The 24,335-nt window shown below is 40.2% G+C and overlaps 1 protein-coding gene across 4 annotated transcripts in view; it reads right to left on the bottom strand.

Annotated features, from left to right (window-relative positions):
- Positions 1-24,335, bottom strand: part of SMURF1 (SMAD specific E3 ubiquitin protein ligase 1) — a 47,554-nt gene that overhangs the window by 22,070 nt on the left and 1,149 nt on the right. The gene's annotated exons all lie outside the window — the stretch shown is intronic.

The raw sequence follows: 24,335 nt of genomic DNA, 5'->3' as shown, positions 1-24,335 counted from the left end.
AAATATTGGCACAACAGCTAATAGCCGAAATAAACCTTTATGGAGCAATCTCCAGTATAAGGCTGCCCGAGATGGACCATTGGCTCTGTTCCACTATGTGCATATTAAACCCACTAGAGCAAAAAGATATTGTCAAGTGCTCTATCACTTAAAAGCCATAGATTTCTAAATTCCAGTAAAGAAACAGGTGACAAAGGTCAGCAACGGGAGACTTGGACGTGAAACCATGCCGTCGGCAGAGCAGACTGCCCCTCCCTGCTCTGTAAAGCTGGGTATACGCCAGATTTGCTTCTTAAATGCATTGTCTCCAACAGGACTTCAGCAAGACTGGTAGCAGGATCTGACCGCTGCTACTTCAAGCCCAAAACCCATGAACTTGGGTAGATTTAGCAACAAAGGCTTAAAAAGTTATTAATTTTATCCCTGCATCAGAGTCAGTGGAGGAGAATGGGACGGATACTTATCTGCAAACCAGGCAACTGAGACACGCTTTGCACAACCCTCCCTTTTCCTACTTTCCATCTTTCCAAAGTGCTTTTTCTTTTCGTTTTTCTTTCTTTTTTAAACAAGAAAGGTTTAGGGCTTGTCAGCAGGAGCAATCTCCCCACATTTGCTGCAATGTTACAGAAGGTACTAATTCTCCTGACTTGGGCATTTACATTCTGCCTTCTCAAAGTCAACCGACTTGTTTCAGCTTGACATGGTATTTGTTTATACTCCGCTCTGGATTGCTGCACAGCACTGAAGAACTATTTGTTTTAATACAACAGATCCCAAACAACACTGAAACAATGTCTTTACATCTAGATTATAATATTTATAAAGGGATGGGAATGTTTTTTTAAGTACCTGACATTATTGAGATAATTTCAAAGGCCAAATTAGCCAGCTGGGTAAAGTACTAGTGTGAAAGCATATTTGGCAGGAGGTGAAGAAAGGACGAGCCTTATACAAAGTGAGTATTCACCCTGGGGATGTCTTCAATGCAGATGTAACTTGAGCGAGTTGAGCGGTTCCTCTGCCAGCCCCCGGTTGTCCACCCTGCTTCCAAAGCAGAAATGAATCATCTGCTGTGGTTCAGGAGGTGCCGCAGGAGCAAGCTACAGACGGGTGTAGTAAGGCAAGCACAAAGTGGCACCAATGTCTGAACAACCCAGTTGAGAATTGCATCAGAAAGCTGCTGCTTCATCACGGAGACACCTATCTCTGCAGCAAGACCAGCATTTTCAGAAAGGAGCCAGAGAAAGACAGCCTGGGTGAGGAACCATTTCAAACATCCCCAAGTAAACAGACCCAGCCTACAAAACCAAAGCCTTCGTGGCCAAGTTCCTCCTTCTGAATTGTCAGCACTCAAAGGATGGCTGCTAGTCTGCAAGAGAGTCCTCACATTACTGTCTCTGCATCAACGCCGGATTTATTCACACACTCCATATCCCATCCCATAGCACACTGCTAAGACGCTACAACGATTTTCAGCTGCACGGTGCTAATATGCTACAACTGTTTTCAGCTGCACAGTCTAAAAACTAGGTAGGCGTGTTTTGAGACCGGGGGGGGGAAAGGTAAGCAATGAAAATATTACGTAGGTCCCAGCCTGTACCAACGCAAAATAGCAGGCAAATTTGCACCTGGGACTGCATTCATTCACACTTTGTGAGTTAAAGGTAAGAGCCTCCTTGCTCAAATTAAGGACTTTTACATGTGGATAGGATCTGAGCTAACGATGGCCTTCAATTTAGTACTCAGGTTAATTCTGAAGACAAGACAAATCGGCAGTACGTCCACATCTTCCTTAGGAAAGGAGGGGGGGAAGGTCACACTGAACGATGCTAGCAAATACACCTTTCAGCCATCTTTGGCCTTCCCTTTGATATTCCAGGTTAATCATTTCTGCTTGTACAAACAGGCAGCTAGATTCCAGGATACATTCGTTTTGTTTTCTGACAGAAGATAAACACAGGCCAGCAGGCTGATGACGTAGAAAGGACTTTACTTAATATTTACTTCTGTGTAGACCATCTTTAATCATAGAGATATGTAGCATAATCATTAAAAGCATTACAGGTTGGTTGGTTTGTTTTAAGATATAAGCAAGAAGCAAAGAACAATGAGGCTTTGGAGGAGAGGGGAATAACGATCTCGACATAATATGAAACCAAAATTACTGCATACCACTGAAAAATAAAAAAGGCCACAAAGCAGGTCAAATTTGATGCATCCAAGTAATGGAAACATCTCTGCTAATGCTTCAAATTCTGCCTAGCTTTTGACTTGTGAAGCTGGTAAGCTGTGTTGGAGGTAGGGTTGCTTCAGCTCTACTGTATGACAGCAGGACAGCCCCCTGTGCACGCCAGCTTACAGGCTTGTTTCTACAGCAAAAATTCTGCCATTCTGAAAAACCGTTTTCAGAAGGCTGCATGGCAAAAATAATGTGCTTGAAGTGTAAAAAAGCCTCCAAAAAGAAGAAAAAAGCAAACATCAGCTATTTACCACATGCTGCTCTAACACCCCAAAGCGCTGTGACCCACAATTAAAATCTTTGCTGAATCTGTTATGTGGAATCACGTCTCATCCAAAGGGTTTGGTGTATTTTGTGGAAAATACTCTGAATACCACAAGCCAGCTCTCCTGAACCGCCTTTATGAATGACTCTGCTTACTGTTCCTATTCTCTGCACATAACTTTAAATGAGACTTCACTGCAGATAAACGTCTGTTTTTATTTCTACTACTAGGCAACCCATGGAGTTTAAAAACCCATGCTTATTTTAAAGGTGATGATCATTTTTATTTGGTAGGGTACAAGAGAAAGGGCTTTTTGGGAAAGGAAAGATGGCTGAAGGCACCAAGTGTGTAAGAATGCAGTTTCTTTACAGCTAGCTGAAATATACCACTTTCACAATTCACAAATTGGAGTTTAAATTGTCACCACAAAGGCCAAGGTTTCTATTCTAGTCCTTTTTTTGTTTGCTTTAGGAATACTTTTGGTCTTTCTCTTCGTCTGCTTGAGACTGAAACGCATAAATCCACAGACTGCTTTAACTTCTCAGTAACCAAATCTGAATCTCTGCAGCGCCTAGCATGCAGAGAAAAGATAAACAAAACTGAAGTCTTCAGTTACATTTGCCAAATAAACCAATTAGCTGTACAGAACTAATTTTATACAGACGTGTACATTGAGGGGCCTTCACTAACAATCTTAGCATTATGATGCCAATGAGATTTGCAAGCTGACACGTAAGGCAACAAAAAAACCCCTGAGACCCCTCAGACTTCAGGACCAGCGTCCATCTTGCCCTGACATTGGAAGACTCTGCCTGAACTCATGCTAAAACAGACGCTGACTACCAGATTAAAGCAGTGCTTCATTTAAAAACCTCAATTCTCAAAGAGTTGCTAGATTTGATACACGAAGCCTTTTTGTGGCCCTTTTGTGTAGGCTGCAGTAAAAATCAAAGCCTCTTTTCAAGGCATGCTTTCCTCGTGGGTTGGAACTTGGCTTCATGTAGCCAGTTGCAAACACTAGACAACTTTGAAGAGATCTTCAAAAAACCACACACCCAGAAGCCGCCATTTTTATTAGTCCATTAACATGTCATTAAAGTATCTACTTAGCCAGGAATCAAAATTCCGTCCTACCTAAGCAGAAACCAGTCACGAACAAGAGTCAGTCCTCGTAGTGCAAACAATACCAAGTTGACAGAACAGAAGAGTTTCATCTCCAGGATTCCTAAGAATTACTCAAACTGAAAAATCCTCCTGGGCACTGACCAACAGTAAGTCTTCATATACACACCAGCAAGGGCTGATTTAGCTCGCAGTAATGTAAGTCATTAAAAACCAGCACAGGACTATTGGAAGAACAAGACTCATTAAATTCCCAGTTAACCGAGACCATGTGCAACACAAGACCAGTAAAGCAAGTTTAAGAATGAACTGACTGAGATGCAAAACTTGGAGAAACACTAATACTTATGGAATAGGTTCAAGAACTTTGCAGGGGTGAAAAAGGGAGATCAATAGGAAACTGAATGAATGCTGATGTACAGAATCAGAGAAAGGCACACAAATCAGAGAGGTGGAAATAAGCATTATCCAATTATCCCTCATACTAACTGTTCTTTCTCTTCTTCCCCCTCTGCTCACCCATAACAAATGCCTGATATAAAGGCTACCTCCCAGATTAAATCTTTCATTAAATTCTAGCTATTACATCAGTTTTCTTATGACTCTGCTATGCCTTCCTCTAATCCAGGCCAAGAACCTTCTCATATTCTCTATATAGTCTCCTATTTCCTAGATAGACATAAAACCCAAGCATCCCCGACTGCTTGAGTCTTACAGACATGCCCTCAGCCCAGCCTCAGCTCCGAAAGCAGAAGCTGCCCATGGGATTTATTTGCCCCATGTACCATGGGGCAAATTCCAGCTACATTAAATTCCTATTTCTCACTCAAATTGTACCTTCAGGGGCTTTTTTTTTTTTTTAAGTTTATTTTTTAGGGCAAACATTTCATAAACTGCTGCTTCACCACCTTCAGTTATTTATTCTTCTTGGCTCTGCAGTGACTGCAAAGCTGTAAAAAATACAGCCAGAGATGCTGGGGCAAGAGTGAGACCGTAACTGATGAAGACTCCTCTGTCATCAAGAAGATGCCCTTGAAGCACCGTCCTCCCTCACATCCTTGCACCTTTTCTTTGCAGACTGTCTCCCAACATGTTCAAAGCACAACCACTTTCTTTGACAACTGGAATTCAAGAGGTAAGCCAATTATTACTATTGCCATTTTACACTCTCAAAAACACCCTATCAATTACACAGTCTTACCAGAGAAAATGTTAACAGAACATAAAGTCATTTATATTGACTGTATGGTTTTTAAAACTCAGTCCTCCACCCCCACCAACACATCTGCCAGAACCACAACCAAGTGGAATAATAATTTTGTAGAGAGAGAGGGATTTACCAAATTCAGTCAAGTTTTTCCTTTGTTGAAGTGTCCACAAATGGTCTCCCAACTCTCTGAAAACAGAGTATACACTCGGGCTTCAGCTATAGTATCAGGTTCTCTATACGCTAGTAAGAAATAGAAATATCTGGAAAGAACTCAAAATTTCTGTTAAAACTACACAGAATAGTATCTTGTTCTCAGGGCAAATACAATCCCTCAGCTGACAGCGAAACAAAACAATTTCAATGACAAAATTCCTACTGGAAATACAAAATGGCATTTTACATTTACTCTACACTTCATTGTGCAAGTTATAGTTACTGAGGTCAACACAATTCTGGATTTCTTCCCTTACATCTCTTGTATCTCCAACCATGTGCACTTGCATTGAATAATTCATATTTTCAAGCAAGTAGTGTCTATCAAGATAGGCTTATCTGCACAGCTTGCACATACTTGTGTTCACATTTTGTGCTGTGCGACATCATCCCCATAATAAAGTTAAAAACACACCACAAAACCATGTGGCTCAATTTTCTTAAATTACATTAAAACTAAGGAATAAATCTACACTGAAGTCTTAATACTTAGCTTTTATAGTTACCCAAGCACTGAAAAAGCATCTGGAAAAAAATTCCTAAAGCATGAAAAACATGTTCCTCCACCCACATGCACTCATAACTCAGATTCCAAACTGAATTTTACTAAGATTGCCAAAAATATTTTGCACTTTTAACACTTGGAGTTTTCAAAGCACCTTTTTCAAATCTCTACAAATGTCAATACCTAACAGGACCATATACTCAATCTAACATTGCTCACAACAGGTTCCAGGCAGAGCTGGGGATCAAGCTCAAACCTAGCCCTTCTCCTATACTCCCAGTAAACAAAAGGCCCTTTCTAGAAATACTGTCCAATTCTTCAGACATATAGATCTGTTTCCCTGCAAAATGCTAGACAAACAACAGTGAATTACTAATCAAATATAGAAAAAAAAACCCAAAACACTCTAGATATTACTTAGGCAGAAATTACACATAGTTGACACTCCTGTAACAGAGAATGAGAGCCCCTGTGCAGCACAGTCTACTGCTCAGTCAGCATTTAATTTAGGTGTGTTTCATATAACGTGTCTCTGATCTCCACTTTCATAAGTTAAATGTATAAAGTGTTAAACACCTTATTTTCATTACCAAAAAGAAGCTTATAAGGACTCTCCCGTGCAGCTGATCATTTGCTTACTAATTCAGTACATAAAAGGCTTTTCCAATAAATATTATGTTCACTATAAACCACAGAAATTTAGATTCCCCTTCTTCCCAGATATTCTCTATGGGGCTACCCACACCACTACTACAACTATATGTTTTATAACCAGTTTGTGAGACTCAAGTTACAAGTACATTTCTGTATTAACAGCAGCTTTTCTTCCCCCACAAAACATCATCCAATTAATGGACTTGGAGCTTTTACAAGACATTAATTTCCTAAGTCCGTGAGGAAAACCTGCACAACTGCTCTCTGCTGCTTTATAAAGGAGGAAAAAGTACAGGACGAGAGACCAAAACCAGAAGCAACACATTTGTGGATGCTTACCATATACCTAGAATTAGAAGAAAGCCCAAGCAATCAGACCAATTAAAACAGATCCAGCCTTGGGTCCTGTCCATGGAGCAAAACATTTTTGAAATGATAGGAACAGAACACACAACTTTTGAACTTTCTAACCCAGTATTATCTCCAGCTCTCTTCATATACATATTGTCTTGCAGAAAGCAGAAAAAAAAAGACTGACCTGCCACTGCAAACATGTAAAACCTGTGAAAGCAGAAACCTCAGTATTGAAAATCTTGGCAAAGGTTGACTAGATACAGCCAAGCAACTTTTCAATAGAAACACTGAATTTCTGTCAAACAGTAAAAGGTCTAAAACTTCCAAGCTAAAGCAAAGCAGGTTTTTCAGTTGAATACCTAAAACATATGTTTTGTATCTCCAAAGAGTGGCTGGTATTTACATCCCTTCACATACAGGTAGTGTCAATATTTCAACAAAGCAATTTGAACGTTAAACACAATTGTAAAGGAGGAAAACCAAATGCAATTTAACACATCTCAATTTAAGAACTGAGATTTGTTTTTCCAGAACCAGTATTTCACTTCTTTGATATCTTACTGCAATTAAATAAGGTACAAAATCAACTTTATAGGAACAAAAGTTTCCAATGGGGACATTTTAATAAACAGTACAAAATTAATGTCTGGTTTTCATCAAGCTCTGAGTAGATTGCTTAAAAGCAAGAACATTGTTATTTAAAAAATGAATGGCGTTAAGTTTTGTGTAAGTTGTAAACTATGTAAACTATTAGTTCATCCCATGAGGGCTTAAATGTATCAGTAGAAGAGTTTTAGTTAAACAACTCACATGGAACATTGCCTTAAAGCTAAATATACAGGTTTGGCTCTGGCCAAAGGAGGACTGCTCAACTCAGTGTTAAACTAAAGCTGCACTGTGAACCAAGAACAGGAAGCTGGCAAGAGAATTGCTTAGGTGAGCTAGGACACTGCTGATGTTGAAATTAACTGCCAGCAAAATGGGGAAAAAAAAAAAAATCTTTAAAAATACTGAAAATAAGAAACAACATATTTTGCCAGAGTAATTTTTAGAAGTTGCAGTTAAATGTACAAAACACTGGTGACCACCATGGTCACAATATTCAAGAATCCACGTTTTTGTTCATTCTGAAACATTCAAGTGAAGAATCTCCAATACAGAAATTCCACAAGAAAAAGAAATTTAGCCTATAGAATATTAGGTACATAAAAAGAACAAGCCTCAAGAAAAACAGTGCACTGGGTTTAAGTTGTTTTAGTAAAACTCAGACACATTTTGCATTTAATAACTGGACAATCTTATAACATGCAGTTGCTAGAAATGTACTGTAAAGAGTAGCACTCACCAAGCACCTCTTCTAGCATTACTGACAACTTCAGCAACTGCTGCCAGCACAAATTCCAACAGGTACTGGATGACTTTTCAAGAGGCACAGTAAACACCCCAAATTTTTTTTGCAAGTAAATGAAAAGCATTCTTTCTTTCAAACAAGGCATCAGTACGGTATCATTGCTTTAAAACCACATACCTAAGGTTAACAAATTACTTACAAACTTTCCCTAATTTCTAGTGCATCTAGTTGTTTTCCATGCTTGTATTTTAACTGAGGTATGCCAAGTGCGTTTTGGCATGTTTGGATAGAAACATAAAAAGCCTCAAGTCTTGTCAGATAAAGCTTTTCAAAGCTATGGGCCTCACTGCCAAAGAAACTTTTTCATGCTCCCTCAGCTTTTGCCTTCTTTATTAGCAGATCTGTCGTTCGTTTTGCAGTAAGCATGATAACAAACAGATGAGATAGAGTAGTACTTTCTGAAGAGACTGAGAGCGAGCTCAGATTTAAAAAATCAGGGCGGTGAAAGTCAATATTCAGCAAAGAGTTAACAGTGTACAAAAGCCTAGAGCAATGAGTTCATTTTGTTCTAGGCTACTTAGTGAATGGACAGCCAAAAATTGAACCAGCTGGAATTCATTCAGAAGTACTTCTTTCTTCCCGTAGCTCCCCAGGCTGCCATTATCAACCTGAGGATAACAAACATACAGATCTTCAAGATCGAGTTGGTGCTGGAAATAAGTGGCATAGCCTAATAGCCCATAATAAATGAAGTTTTGATCCTAACTTGGATCTTAGTACTGAGGTATAAATGCTTTTGGTCTCTTGTGGGGAAAAGCGTAGGAATTGCCCAAGCTAGATGGAATTAAAACATTCTACTGACTTCTCTTCTTGATGACTACCTTGTTACCAGCTCTTGTACATGTAGGATTTAGTGAACAGTTTTAACCTCCATTCTTTTGCTGGGTTTCAGCTGCTGTCAATACAGAACAGACAGTATAGATTACTGAAAGGGGAAGACCGCATTTGTTTTAAAAATACTCAGTCAAGTAAAGCTATTACCGCAAAAAAAAGCCAGAGTTGTTCAAAATAGCACTTGGATACCTTGCTGTAGCAAATCTGTACTAAAGAGGAGGTGAGCAGTTTTATTTGTCGCACACAACTGACAACTGTATGTCGAGAAAGGAGCAGGGGTTCACATAAAGGACAATCCAGTATTTTTTCCAAGTCCATTCAGCTGGGCTGAGCAGAGCTTGGTCATTGGTATGGGCACAGCCACCCCACGATTGGCACGGAGGAGGATTGCCCTTGCAGCAGCTGCCGTCAGACCGGTGTTCTGCAGGAACACGAACCACAAGCCTGTTACAGCAACTCTGCGTACTGACATTGGGCAAAATACAGCCACACATCTATTTTTGTCTTCATTACCATTTCATATTCAAATTATATCCATCAGGTTCCAGACGATTCAAGAGGCACATGCAAAAAACTGGAAAAAAGACAGCTTAACTGTCCCGGTAAAATTTAAAAAATAATTCAGGCTGATTAAGTGCTTAGCTACAAAAAGGGAAAAATTTCCAATACAAAAACTAAAATAAAGGTGCAAAGTTTAAATTCAGGAAGAGGAAAGAAAACTTGTGTTCACCCAAATTAATTTCTTGGCAACACTTCTGATTTTGAGTAAAGTACATCAGCTCTTTTAGAATATTGTTTTTAATTCTTGGAAATTTTCAACTCTAAAATCTTCAGCAGTTTGTTTTGTGATTATTCAGGCAGTTATAATCCCTTTCAACATCCACCCAAGATGTTACAAATCGCTCTCCGCTTTCTTTATGTGGGTTTTTTTTTTTTTTTCATTTTTTCAGAGAGCTCTGCTTAAACCTTCCTTGTTTACAAACGAAAAAACCACAGTAAGCCCCAAATGCACGACTGTATTTGTGAAGGGCACCGATGCTAAAAGGTGAGCAGCGATGCTGGATACCTGCCAGTCAATAAGCTCGTCTCGGCTTATTAGCCTGGGCCCCGCGCCAGCACTGCTGAGCTCGCAGGGGGTGCGTGTGACAGCGGTGGCACCAGTTAATGGGGAAGGAGGGGGGCTGTGCGTGGGTATGTGCGGGAATAAGAAAGCTGTGGCAGAGGGGAAAGGAGAACGGGACAGAAACCAGGCTTGTTCCAAAAAAAGACTGCAATTACAGAGATATTAATAACTTTTGGAAGCCAAATTTTTATCATTCATTCACCTACTTTTGTTCTTTCCATTAACCCCAGTACAGAATCACTATTTTCTTCTATAGGACATTTGTGCACTGGTTGCAGGAAAAACATCCCTACATAACAAACTTTCTGAGGAATTAGTACAAAAGCTTTTATGTAGAGAAAAAAAACCCACCCTGATTTAATAACCAGTCCTATTTAAAAGCTACAATAAGAGAATGATGCATAAAAGACTTTTTTGCTGCTGCTGCTGTTACACGGCAAGTCTTGTCTACAAGGAGCACATACACACACTCTCTACAATCCACCTAATCACGTATTAGTCACACAAGTGGTAAATCCCTAAAAGCACTTTGGCTCGGGTCATGCAAATGCTGGATGAACCAAGTTACATCAGTTCTCATCTGATTTCCAAGCAATGAGATGCATGTGACTGCTGCTCTGCCCGAGGAAATGTGGGTCAATACGTGTGCATCCTACTGCTGAATTTGCACGCTCTCTAGGGACTTGCAGCAGTGTGACTCAGGAGCACCGGGCTGTCTGCAGGCACACGCTGCACATATATTAATATTATCGCTGCTCCTTGCCGGTGCGTTCACACTACACCGCCAGTCGTCTGTAACGGATCTTCAAGGAGTCCAGCACACATACAGCAAAATACTCTGCGTCTCTTACGGCCATGCTCCATCTAAAATGTTAAAATGATTTAGAAGGCTGACAGGCACATCGCATGACAGTAGCCATTGAAAGGAAACGTCTTCCTTCAGAAATAATTAATCACCCGTTGTGTTTGAGTATAAACATCCAGATCTAACAGGCATGTGTTTCTCTCAGCTGAGCAGCAGCAAGATGGACAATCAAAAACCGCTACTGCTTCAGAGCTGGCAGTCATGCTGCTCGCTTGCTCGGAGCGGTATTCCTCCCCGAGACACACTCTAGCTGGATGTGGTTAACCAATAACCTCACGTTAGCACCCCCTTCTTCCAAACACGATTTCCAATTAGTATCAAAGTTTAGCAGATCCATGTTATATCAGTGTCATCGCTCTCTTACACAAGCAAAGCCATCCTCTGCACTTTAGGTATTTTAAACGAAATGTCTAATTCTTGTGTGACCTACGTGAAGGCACAAAACTGAGAGCTGAATAGCACCAAACAAGATTTCATGAAAAGGAGGCTTTTATTCAGAATAAAGCTGTATCAGCCTATGTGTTACTCCCTTGTTCTAATTATATAGGACAGCATCTATTTAAACTGCCAAGTTAATGACTTCAAATTTGATCAATAGTCTCTGTTTATTCAGCCCAGTGCTACTGACAGTCACCAGGGATGAACGACAAAACAAACAGACTGGTCAGAGCCAATCTATGGTTGAGCAAGAAAAACCAATCCACGACGGCAAATACCCTTCGATTTAGTCGGAAGGTGGGGAGGGAGGTCTGTCGCCTATGGACATTGACACAGTCCCTTTCCTTCATGCAGTCCCTTTCCTTCATGCCCATAAAACATTTATCCACATTATTCTGCTAACAACCAACTCGTGAGTTGAGTGAGCTCAAGCAGAACTAACATCATGGATACAGAGTGACTCCAACCCTTACCCTGTACCATCTAGCTATGTTAAATATTTCCATTTGTTTTCAGATTAAGTGTGGTAGAACATGACAAGAACAGGAGGATGTCACTAAGCCTTTGGATCGTAAGCAGTGACTTCCCTCATTGTCACCGAACCCACTAAGGAAGGAAATTTCCTTTGGAGCAGCTTCAAGAAAGGCTGGAACCATCTTCTTGAACGCAGGATGAAAAACGTCCTTGAGTAAATCTCCAGCCAAAAGATGCTAAGAATGTTTTAGTTATAGACTGGCTTCAGAGAGCAAAATAAAAATAGAGTTTAGAATGAAAACAGATAACATACAGCATGCGTGTAGCATTCTAAGATTTTTTTTTAAATTAAAAAAATAAACACTTTCATTGCAAAGTCAGTTTCTCTGCAGTAGCTTAACAGCAACATATGTGGACCTCCTCCACACCCCTGGCAGGTTTTTTTAAGAACAACTTGCAAACTACTCAATAAAGGAAACCCCCTTTCTAATCCCAAGTGAATCTGCAGTCACAAAGGCTGGGATCTTGATGAAAATGTTTCAGTGCATTATTCTGACCAGGATACATTATACATTCATCACTTTGCCTGCAACAGCAACTGTTTGTTGTTTTACTTGTACAAAATGTCAGTGTCCATTACATCAATGAATTATAATCCCACTACTGCTCTGAGATACCTCGATCAAAGGTACTATATAAATAAACTGGAGCTGGAACAAAAAGATACCATGCCTCTTCCTATACAACCTTAATGTATGTGTTTCATGTTCAGACATAAGATTTTATGCAAGTGACACCACTTGGCTGCAGGATCCTGCAACAAAAAATATGAAGGAAGTTCTCTTAAACAAAAAGTTCTTTATCAAACTACTATATTAACACATCCAAAGTCCAAAATTTAATATCTAAAAAAAACAATACATGAGGACAGCTGGTTCAGTCAAAGCCTAAGACATTTGCTTTCCATTTTAAATTGATTAAATAGATTCAATACATTACATTTCGCACGGATGGTTAACAGTGCTAATATTGCAGATAAAATGAAATGCTGTATGAAGAAAATTCTCACTAGGGCTAGGTCTCACTGGATACATTACTTGTTCTCACAGTAATTTAGTATAGCGGAGGCCTAACAGTTTCACTGAACAGGATTACAAAAAACATCTCTTCACAGTTCACGACACAGAAGCTCCCAGAAATATCTATTTCTTCACTACCTTCTCAACACAGGGAATGCACTTGAAAACAGGCTAACACTTGCTTTGTGGGAACCATAAAATAATATAATATTTGTTTGGTTTGGTTTTTTTAAGAAGGTGATTCCTATTTATCAAATAGTTGAGATAGTAAAAGCAAGCCTTTTACTTGCATTCATATCACTAACAGGACTCACACACCTAGGAATCTGATATTGTCCAAATAATGACAAACGACCAGATAGAACCAAAAGAGAGCAAAATTTAATAAACAAATTTCATAAGAGAAAAACCTTTAAACACCATTTCACGCCTTACTAAAATAAGCTATGTGGCACTAATTTGAAGTGATAGTGCTGTTCTTTTAATTAAAAAATGCCAGTAGGAGGTTGATGCATTGGCTGATGCTGTAAGCGACGTGCTCACAGGACACAGATGAATCTTTGTGTAAGGAATTAACACACAATTTCATCTGGATTAAAAAGCAAAACAAACCCCCTAAGTCAAAACAAACATACAGGGAGTGTTATTACAGGTGCTTGATAAAGTCATCTGGATGTTTCTCTTGGAGAATGTTGATAAGTTCTGGGGGAAAATAAACCCCAAAACCAAACCACTCTCGGTCTAGTTGTGCGATTAGGAGTTTAATTCATGAAGCCTGATTTACCTATAGGTGTGTGGTGGACTTAATACATGTATGTCCTTCCCCTTCGTGCCTCAGAGCTCCTCTCCCACTCTCCCAGGTTGCTCCTTCCACATCTCCTGTCCACACGGCTGGGGCTGGGACTGGGCACCCCTCCTTGCCCCCTCCGGCAGCTCCAGCGGACCACAGGAGGGGGGATTTGTTCTACCAAGCTACTCATCTCCAGGAGTCTTGGAGACCCGGTATGCTTAACATCTCTGCCCTTATCAAGTTTGACTGAAACCAGATGAAGAGCCAAAAATAAGTTAGAGGAGAACAACAAGTGCGATCCCTTTTTCAGCCTGGTAATTTTTCAGTCTGGAAAGAAGATTAAGCTTGTCCCATAAGTTTATCCATCAGCCTGATGGTCAACTAAGGCAGCACCATCTCCCAAATTCTGTAGACAGCTTCCGTGTACCAGGTTTCACTGCTGATTTGTGAAACCACCGAAAGCCTAGAAAACTGATTAATATCAGCTTTCCAGCCCATAAGAAATCCCCGCAAAAATATTTGCTGGATCCTTTTCCCCTTGGTCTTGCAACATCTTAATTCCACCACCCCAGAAGAGGCTGGCAGCCACGACCAGGACCTCCTGCACGAGTCTTTGGTTGCTGCTATCATAAAAAAAGAGCTCTACATAGGCATCTGGAAGCATGACCGTCCATAAAACTGGCAGCTGCTCCACTTGATACAGCCTCCCTAGTGAAGAAACATCACAGAAACAAGCAGGACATTTTGTCTTTACTTGGTATACAGACTATCAAAGAGAAGTCAATTTATCCAAAGGCTTCTAGTATATTTACTCACCGCTCCTACAATGACTATTTCAATCACGTTTACACTACCAGCATCATCTCAAACATCACAGATTAATCTGCTTCCTTCTGGTGTTTCAAAGTCTGTTTTCTCTCTGCACACTTGTAGGATTTACATCCTAAGGCAATGATAAAAAAACCCTGGTACTACTTTCCAACCGGGCTTTGTTTTCTTTCCCCTCCCTACCCCTTCTATCAAAAATAGTTCTCATCTATGCTCTAGTTCAGTTTGAAAGTAGCATACGCAGACTTGATAAGCATCCTGCGAAGGAAATGCCTTGAATTGCAGACTACTTACAACACATTTTCCCATGCAACTTTTTATAAATCCCATTTGATGGCTGGTTTGCTAATTTCTATTGAAGTTTATCAAAACACTATTTGTAGACCGGTCAAATTATTTCTGTGATTAAACAAAACAAAAAAAGAAAACCCCAACCCTAAAAAACTGCCACCACTGTGACTGCAAGTCCAAGCCAAGCTGTTGGATTAATACTGAAGTATTATTTATCCTGTTACCAGACAGACCTTTAACGCTGAGAAGGTATTTAATTTTAAACTAAATAACACAACATAGAAAAGCGCCCATTTACATGTTTCGTTTGCCTAAGTCTCCTAGACCATGTAAAAGCACTACTAATAAGAGCTGGTGACAGCGCAATTATTGGAACGGATTACATTACCCTAAGCAGATCTAGGGGTTGCACACTGGTGTCAGTCTGGCCCACTGACTCTCATACCTGTGCTCATTTATCGTGCTGTAGCAGATACATCTAATTAATAAGTCTTGAAAAAAGTCTATTAACATTCAATTCCCTAAAAATCTTGGAAAGAAGGACTAAAAGATGTAGGTGCTCCTATTATGGCATATTAGCTGTACATGTAGCATACCATATTTTAGTTAATTATTGCACAATATGCAGAAGTCAGTCCTACAAAAAGCCAGACATTTATTCCTATAGCCTATTTACAGTAGTAAATTTAGTGTTGGATTATTTAATGAATTATAGTGCATCTAGGAAAAGGTGCAGGGGCAGAGATTTAAACCCGAGTGTGATTACATCACACAACTACCAAGATGAACAGTCATTAAAGTGTAAAAGCTCACAATTTGGAGCCCTTCTCTGACTCCAGTACATTCACAGGCTGATGGACCACACCGTGTTTCAAACAGTTGTGCCACTCGCTGGCACCTACTAGCTCCCTAACTTCACTTATGCCTTTTAACCTTACCTCATCTTATTTCAGCACTCATCTGTGAAAGGGGGACCTCAACACAAGTATTTTCACTCTGGTTTAAAAACAATTTCAGGAGTGGGTTAAACGCATCAGCAGATCACAGCATAAAAATGCTTCAAGTAAGAAATAGCTGGGAGATGAGAAATTACGTACGCAGAAATTCTCTGCAAATTCCAAAAGCAAATTCCCAACACTTCAGGTATTTTGTTTTTCTTTTTCCACCAAGCCATTTCTGTTCTCTCTGATCTGTTACTTAGTAGGGTGTTTACAGACACGTGAAATACAAACAGGCCCATCATAGTACTTAGCATGACAGCTACCTGCTGCTTGGAATTTCTACTATATATGACGCTGAAGTAAATGTCATTTCAAGAGCCCAGAAAATTCACCCAATTTTTCTTTCAAAGGCTGACATCAGAGCTTTAGCTTACATTTACCTACTTGATACCAAACCCAAAGTTTACCAAATCTAACAGATTCTCTTCCCATTAACACTAAAGAAGCTTTTTTCAACAATGGGTATCTGCTAATTAGACTTCTACTTGTAGAATATGACACCTCTGCATTTTAATTCTGAGTTTAAACTGAAGTTCCCACACGCTCAGAAAAACATCTGCACATGCAAAAAAAAAAAAAAAACCAAACCAAAACTTATCAGCTGCAAGGATAAAAAACAAGGCTTCCCCTGGAAGTATATCAATCACTGCAAGTCTGAATCAAATTGAAATTCCTTGCTCTTCTAAATTCTGCACTTGTGTAGTCAAAAACCGATGTTAAAGCAACAGCACATTCCATACACTCAGTTAATTTTCATATGCAGTCTGGACTACTTTTTTCTTTTGCTCTTCAGGAAAATGGAGCACATGCATTTCAAAAGATGTTTACTTTTCAATAAACTTTTCAGGTCATACGCCCTACGTACTAGAAGATGTAAAAACACTGACCACAGGGACTGAATTTTCTGCTGTAATGTCTGGTTTGCTTTGGGGATGCAATACAGACCACATTCGGGGTGTGAGGAAGAAAAGTCAGGACCATGAAAAAAGAGAGTTCAGACTGATGTTAGTAGTTGCCTTGAATTCAAAATAAATAAAAAAGGCAACTATCTTCAATGGGTTTTTAACTTTTATTTTAAAGGAGAAAAATACAAAGGAGAGCTTTTCATATACTGTCCTGGAAACTAGGGAGATTAATTAGAAGAATAGACTTTTACACATGCAAATTTAATTTGCCATTTTGTGAAGTAAACAAGAGATGGAAACTTCAAATTGATAAGAACACACGCATTTTATTTTAGTCAAACCCTCAGAGGAAATAGGCTGATTTTTATGAAAGACAAAAATGCAAACATATGAAAAGGTCAGAGAAAACGCTATTCCTCCTAATTCACTCATACAAAAATGCCATTTTACTCCAAATAATAAAATGTATCTAGAAAGACCTCATCAACCTGAGGAAAAAAGATTGCATCCTATTGAAAATGTTTCTTTACCTACTACTCGTTGTAGAAGCAAAAACTGTAAAAGCAAAAACTATTGCAAGAGAAAGATAATACCAGGTTATCTACGAAAGAAAGAGAAACAAATTTTATTTTCTTCAGCGGAGCTTCTTCGCAATCAGTTGGGAAAGAAACATCTACCATTCAAAAGAACCAACCATGGCTAAAACTGCACATTAGCGAGGACATTCAGGGACACATAATATTCCTGGAGAGTTCTAGTGGTCAATAATACTCGAAGTTAATAGCATGGTTTAACATCGCCCTTTATTCCTAAATGGGCTGCTGTATATTCTTACAAGAGCATCAGGAACCAAAGTGTAAAACACAAAGCTATTACAAACACCTAATTCCACAGGATTTTCCGTCATTTCTTATGGTCATAACAGCACGATTTAGGATTATGAGCTTAACCCATTTGAACTGCTTCATCACACAACAGCCAACGTAAAGGGCTGGTGCTCACCGGGATGCAATGCTGGAGTCAATCCTCTGCCCATGACAATTCCCTCCAGCTGTGGCAGAGGTGAGCACAGCTGGAAGGCGGAGCAGCCTGCAGCACCACGCAGTTACTGGGGGGATTGTGCATTATTTTTGCATTACTCCCACACAATAATGGATTGTTTTACCCACAAACAGATGAACAAACCTTCCATTTAAATACTTTCTGTTAAATTGTATTAGTATGCGTAATAGTGTCCCTATCCTCAAAAAAACCCAGGCAAGAGGATTTTTCATGGGGGAGGGGAAGAAGAGTAAACGAGTAAACCATGCTCTGCCAGCTTTATCTATCTATGCTGTGAATTGGGTAGCCTTGGGGATTTTTGCCTGCTGTGCTTAGTGTCCTTGACAACAAGCCAGTTTGAATTTTGGCCTTTAACTTGACAAAAATGACTTACTGAAGAGGAAGGCATCAAGCTATTACAGCCCTGTGGAGAGATTCTTTCTAAAACAGCATGCATGCTTATTCTGCCAATTCAACTAGAGTATCGTCAAATTTATCATCCAGCTCCTATACCCCCAAATATTCCCAATGTATTGCCAGTTCATAAGAGAATATTTGAAAGAAAAACTGTCAACATTTTTTGCTATGTCCTCCCATTGCATTTTAAGACTTTCACAAAGAAAGATAGAGATGGAAAACAGAAAAATATCCCCTGGGAACCTCTCTCAGAAATTCCTGAATTTCCCTTCAAAGATATGTGAAACAAAGTTTAAAAACATGTAGCATCTTAACCTGTTAGGGACCTACTGACTCTCCTTTAGCAAACATATGTGCTGGTTTCTTCCTGTATTACATTAATACTTAAATAAATATTTTGTAAATTGATATATACTAATAAACAAGCTCTAGCAAAGCTTGCTGCATGGTTTAAGAAATCACTGCTCTCACGTCTGTTTTTCTCTCCCAAAATCAACTCCAACAAAAGGCAACACATGCACATACCTCAGCTTTTCAAAGTCCAGCATCTTAGTTTAAATTCTTGAGCTAAACTTACACTGGGAAGCTGAATTTGTACTGAAGCAGCTGAAGTATGAGCGCAGGTTTTCTTCAACCAGTTTCCTCATGGTGGGTGACAAATTTTTGGCAATGGGGGTCAGCAGACTAGCAAGGAAATAACATCTTGAGTTACTGCAGCAGTATCTGCAGGAACTCATTTGTAGGCACCCGAAACATCACAATCTGAGAGCAGTGCAGCTTCCTCTGCATAGCCATAACATGAGTGCTCAATGTCGACTACCCGCATGCTTAACTTCAAGCTTTCCAACGTACATGCTAAAGAAGGCGAGATGATATCAAGGTAAAGAAAGCTGGAACTCGATCAACTGTAGTGCTGTCCTCACCGTCAAAAGAGGAGGCATCCTGGCATTGGCAAGAGCATCGAGGACTATACGTGAAACCTCGACACAGACGTACCCTAAAAACTAAACAGATCCACAACAGGAGGAACGACGTGGTGGTTGTCAACAAGTATCTTGAGACTCAAGATCTCACCAACTCCTTTCTCCTCCTGCAACTGCTGCTATAGGAAAGAACAAACCATTTTCAGAAACAGCTTGTTTCACTCTGGGAGAATAAATCAGCATCAGTTTTCATGAAAAATATCAAAGCGCTAATACAGGTAAAAGCTTTCAATGATATTCCAGAATTTGGTCCTTTTCACAGTAATATTTTGACCATTTCCAGAGGAATCATAATGGAAAAACATAACGAAAGAGATTCAATTCCTAATTTAGGGAAAAAGATGGCAGATGGAACTGTCTCTTCTAGCCTTTTTTTTTAACATTCTCTTCACTCAAGTCTTAAATGAGTTGCTCTGCTGTGTACATACCTAAACTTCACAAGTATACTACACCAACCAATTTAACCGCGTCTTTTCCAAACCACTCTGCCTTATCGCGCTACCTGAACCAACATGGCCCAAACCAACAAGGCAGACGAGCGAGTAGTTAAGTCTAGAACCATAAATAGCAGCAAGTAATGTAACCAGATTAATCCAACTTTAAGCACATCCACTGGACTTGCTTCAAGTTGGGCAGCAATCCAGGTAAACCTCCAAAACACACACACGGATGGTATTTCCATACAGTACTTCTTCATTCTGTGACCCACCAAGCACACCTCCAGCCAGCTACAGAAACAACCGAGGGGTCTCGTTTGTCTGTATTTACAGTGGCAGTTTTAGCAGTCTCTGAGTTGCTGTCAGTAAGAGGTCAGCTACCCAGCACATATAACATGGCGGTATAAAATCAACTTCCTCGCTGAGAAACTGGAAACACTGCTCGTTACCCAGAATTGATGCTTAATTTTGCAACGCAAAGAGAAAGTATGATGCTACAAAATTTTAGAAATGTGATAAAGCCGTTTAAGGAAATAGATGAGAAAACTGTTCTTAGACTGGTGGGTAGTATGGAATAAAGAAGAAGAAATCATTAAGTAACTGCACAACCACATCCCAAATTGCATTTCTTTATATGAAGACATTCAATTTGAGAAAAGAAAGTTTCAAGTTAGGAATAAAGTACTTATTGTTTCTACTTTCCCTGCCTGAGGGAGATATTCAAACAAACTCCTTTTGGAGATTTAATTTACTTCCACTAGGACAATGGTTCTGGCACAGCTTTGACTTACTGGGAGAAACAAAAAAGGAGACTCGCTACCCATAGCCTGCCCAGAGGAAAAGATTGCTCTTTGGATTCCCACTCTGGCAGCCCAAAGATGCCAGCTGGCCGCCTGCAAAGGCTGTGCTCTCCACTTCCCCCCATGAAAGCATGATTTTTTTTTTTTTTTGTTAAAGTCCCCATAGTTATATGCCCCAAGCCTCTTTGCCATCCCTATCCAAGGGGCTCCGAACAGCCACAAATCTACCTTCATGAAAACGCTACTACTTCATAACACAAATGAGGAAGAGAGGCAGAGAGACATTAAGCGCCTTGCTCAGCATCGCACAGGAAATCTGCGGCAAAGCTCAGCGTCGAGTTCCAGCCCAGCGCTCGAACCACAACCAGGCAACCCGCTCCCAGAAGACGTGGAGTAGAGAAAATCCTTATGAGAAGAAAATAACGAGACATAGATTTCGACATACTCCCAGATTACCGTGCAAAATAAATTTGGAGCTACTAAACTGCCACTTCCCACTGTGTTCCCCCCATTGCACAAAACCGGCTCAATGTTAAATTCCAAATGCCACGGCGGGCTGGGCTGAGCGGCCAGCCGTTTCTGCCTTCTTGCTCCAGCGCTCTTAGCCTGCAACCCGTAGTCTTTCTAATGTATGACCATAAACCTACAGACAGCCTATGAAGTATTTACGATGTCTGTCTGATATAGAGATCCTTACACAGATATTCATTGTTTCTGAACACTGGACATAAAACTGCCCAGGTCACCAATATTAGTGTTGCTATTGATCAGTCAGTTAACTTTCATGACCAATGTATTGATCAACGCAGCAAAGGGAAGCAAAACATACTGACGTTTGTGACACATTTTAACCTGTGCCTTTGTAACAATCCTATGCGAACACTGCTCTTAAGGTAACGTAGTATTTTGTTTTCTACTTGAAGTCGCTGTCTTCTTTTATGTATTCCTTAAATTACAAATGCATATCTGCAAAAAGACCCGAAGCCACCCATTCACCAGCTACTAAGTGGTCAGGTTTTGTAGATGGGACTTCCCTAAACCGTGCTGACTACAGTGAACTGAAAGTGGCGTTCAGGATACTTGTCTGCATCACCTCTTTCCCTTTCTTTGCCACTGCTAAGCACTGCCACCTTTCCTACAGGAATCAAATTTGTCACCTACAAATCCCCTCTGACTCTTCCCCTCACCTCACAGAAACCGCCCGCTTCCTCATCATCTTCCTCACTCCTCCCCATGCTTCCAACGCTGCACTTTCCTCCCCCTCACGCCTGGGAGGACTCTCACCTATACCCTCCCTCCAAAACTGCAACAACAACCACCAGCAGCCCAGCATCTTCCCAGGCCACGTCTGCCAAAGAGAAAAACATTTTTATACTCTTGAGTACTCTGAACCTCGCTAAGCAAGATGCTTGGAGACGATTATTTGTATTCTCCTGTTATACCAACTCCTGCTTTTCTGTTAAAGAAACTGGTTTTGCCATCAGCCCTTGACACAGCCATCTGACCTTATACATGAGATTGTTCCCCCTTCCTGCTCCATCTATGAAGTGATCCATAAAGTTTAAACTAATGTGTTTTCCTTCCCAATCTTTTCTCAGTTCCACAATGGTACCAGAAGCCAGCCAGCTTTTAACACCTCAGCTGAGACACTGCTGAAAAAGCCAGTACCGATGAAGCCAGAACACAACTTGCAGCTTTTTTTGGTAGAAAAGTTACATGTTTAGTCCACTTCTTCACAGCCTTTCCAATTCCATCTGCAACCTTCGCCTGCAAGCTACCTGGAATAGGAACATCTCCGATACCGAGCACAGTGAGACTGCAGTTTTCACGAGTACTTCTGGGTGATATAACAGTATGAGCAAGACGCGTGTAAGCCTTGGAGATGATGAACCCTTTGGAACTTCCCCAGGGAGCAGCAACTGCAGCAGCAGACAAAGGTTTCAGAGAAGTACATCAGTAAAAAAAGGGACACGTGCTCTGCAAAGGTCCCCTGGCCTGTGGATTGTGTTCCTCCCTGACCCAGCAGATCCCGAGCGGACTTTTCGAGCACCTGTACTCACAATATCACTTTATTATTTCCATCCCTGTTTTGACAATTCCACCACTGTTGCACTACCCCGATGACGGTACGGATACAAAGAGTCTGTGTTAGACTTAACAATAGGTTTTACCTTACTTTGCCTAGAACTGCTCCAACCGGCAAGAGACAAGGCCATGAATATCTCCAGCTCCTACATCACCAGCAGTGGTGAAAGCGCCAATGGAAATAAGAGGAATGGGCTTTTGGAGAAACTGAGATACGACGAGAGATTAGCATGTTTGAGATCCATCGGACACAAAGTCATTTTAACCCACCATCCAACTTACTTGCTGATATTGGGCTTTTTAATGTATTTTTAAACAGGATGCGTTATTTGCCTTTTTAGTTCATTACGATTTGTATCAGAATAGGAGCGACACCATTCTGTATAAGCTGGAAGATCATTTCTGATAATCATCACAGGATGCAGAACTTTTAGATATATTCACGTAAATAAAATAATCCCAACACGCTGCTAATACAAATACCTTTCCAGCATACAAGAAAAAAATTGTGTCTTTAAGCATGAAAGATTCTACCACCATTTGCTTCCCATTTACAAAGTAACGCTCACAGGCATCTTCAGACTAAGTGGTATTTACACAGCTATTTTCAGTAGTGCAAAATGTAAATGGTTTCTAATCATAGGAAACACAATGCAGGTAGTAAATCATAACAGAAGAGGTCCTCTGTCTTGATTTAAATCTGCTCAAATCTCTCAACAGCAAAACAGATGAGGAAACAAAGCCACGCTAGCTACAGCTATTTGAAACAGGTAAGTCAGCACACTAGTCTCCAGTGAAGCCAGGAATACAGCATTGCCTAATGATTCTAAAGCTAAACCTCTCCCAAAGCAATTTATTTTTTGATGAAATACAGCAATTTTTGTCACACCACCCAGGTTTCCTGCTTGTAAAAACAGAAGATGTGTTTGAGCAAGCAGGATATTTCTTCAATATAGTTAAAAAAGAAGAGGGGAAAAAAAAAAAATCCATGAAGTTGCTCAATAAACTGAAACTTCAGTCTCTTCCAGAAAATGTTCTCAGCTAGGAGAGAAGACAGTGCATGCTAAAAGTAAAAAAGCATTTTGATGCAGCGTTCATCCTTTAAAATTAAAACTAACAGCTTCTCTCTGTTATTTAAATTATATCCTCCAGCTCAGAATAAGGGCTATGACCACGGCGTAAGTTACTTAACTCACAACATTTTTATTGACTGACTTGCATAAAAATAAGCCACATTAATGACTGAGTTGACATTTAGTATACATCACCACAAAACTAATTTCAGATCAAACATCATCCATACAACCTAAAAATATTTTCAGCCTTCTCACGTCCAAGAAAAGGATTTTCAGATTTACATTATCCTCACAAACTTTGGTCCTCTAAAGCACAAGCAGTGCAGAATCAAAAACAGGATTAAAAGAAAACCAGGATTTTTTCTGAAGAGCTGATTCTGATTGATTGCGTTGTATGCCAGAAGCAAGTTAACCTGTAAGTGAAGTTTAACTAGGGCCGTTTTCTGATTATTTGACAATGTTTTATGCACCCACAGAAACAGCTCTATATAGATCAATGCCAGTGACTCGGAGTAGCACCGTGGCTCCTTCAGCCCCAGAGACCTTCAAGCATCCACCTGTTGCCTTTGAAAGGCTGGACTGGACCTTATTTATTAATAATTCACACAGCAGTCTCAAGAAGCAGAAACTGTGTCTCTTCCCATTAAAGAAGCAGTCTCGGCATCGACCGGAGCAGCTTCCAGAAGACTTAAGCCAGATCTTTGAGGGTGCAGCATAAGTTGGCTTATCCACACGTACACCCTCGCAGAGGCCTCGTAAGGAGGCACAACGCGCACCGCTTCTGGTGTCACCTCTCGCTCGGGGAAGGAACTTCAAAAGTTGAATGCACGATTTGCCAGGCGAGACCAAGTTGCAAGGAAGGAGGAAAAAAAAAAAAAAAAAACCCAAAACACTA

The sequence above is a fragment of the Harpia harpyja genome, chromosome 21 (genome assembly GCF_026419915.1).
Source record: "Harpia harpyja isolate bHarHar1 chromosome 21, bHarHar1 primary haplotype, whole genome shotgun sequence".
Taxonomy (NCBI): Eukaryota; Metazoa; Chordata; class Aves; order Accipitriformes; family Accipitridae; genus Harpia; species Harpia harpyja.
This window is presented reverse-complemented; position numbering and strand designations above follow the sequence as displayed.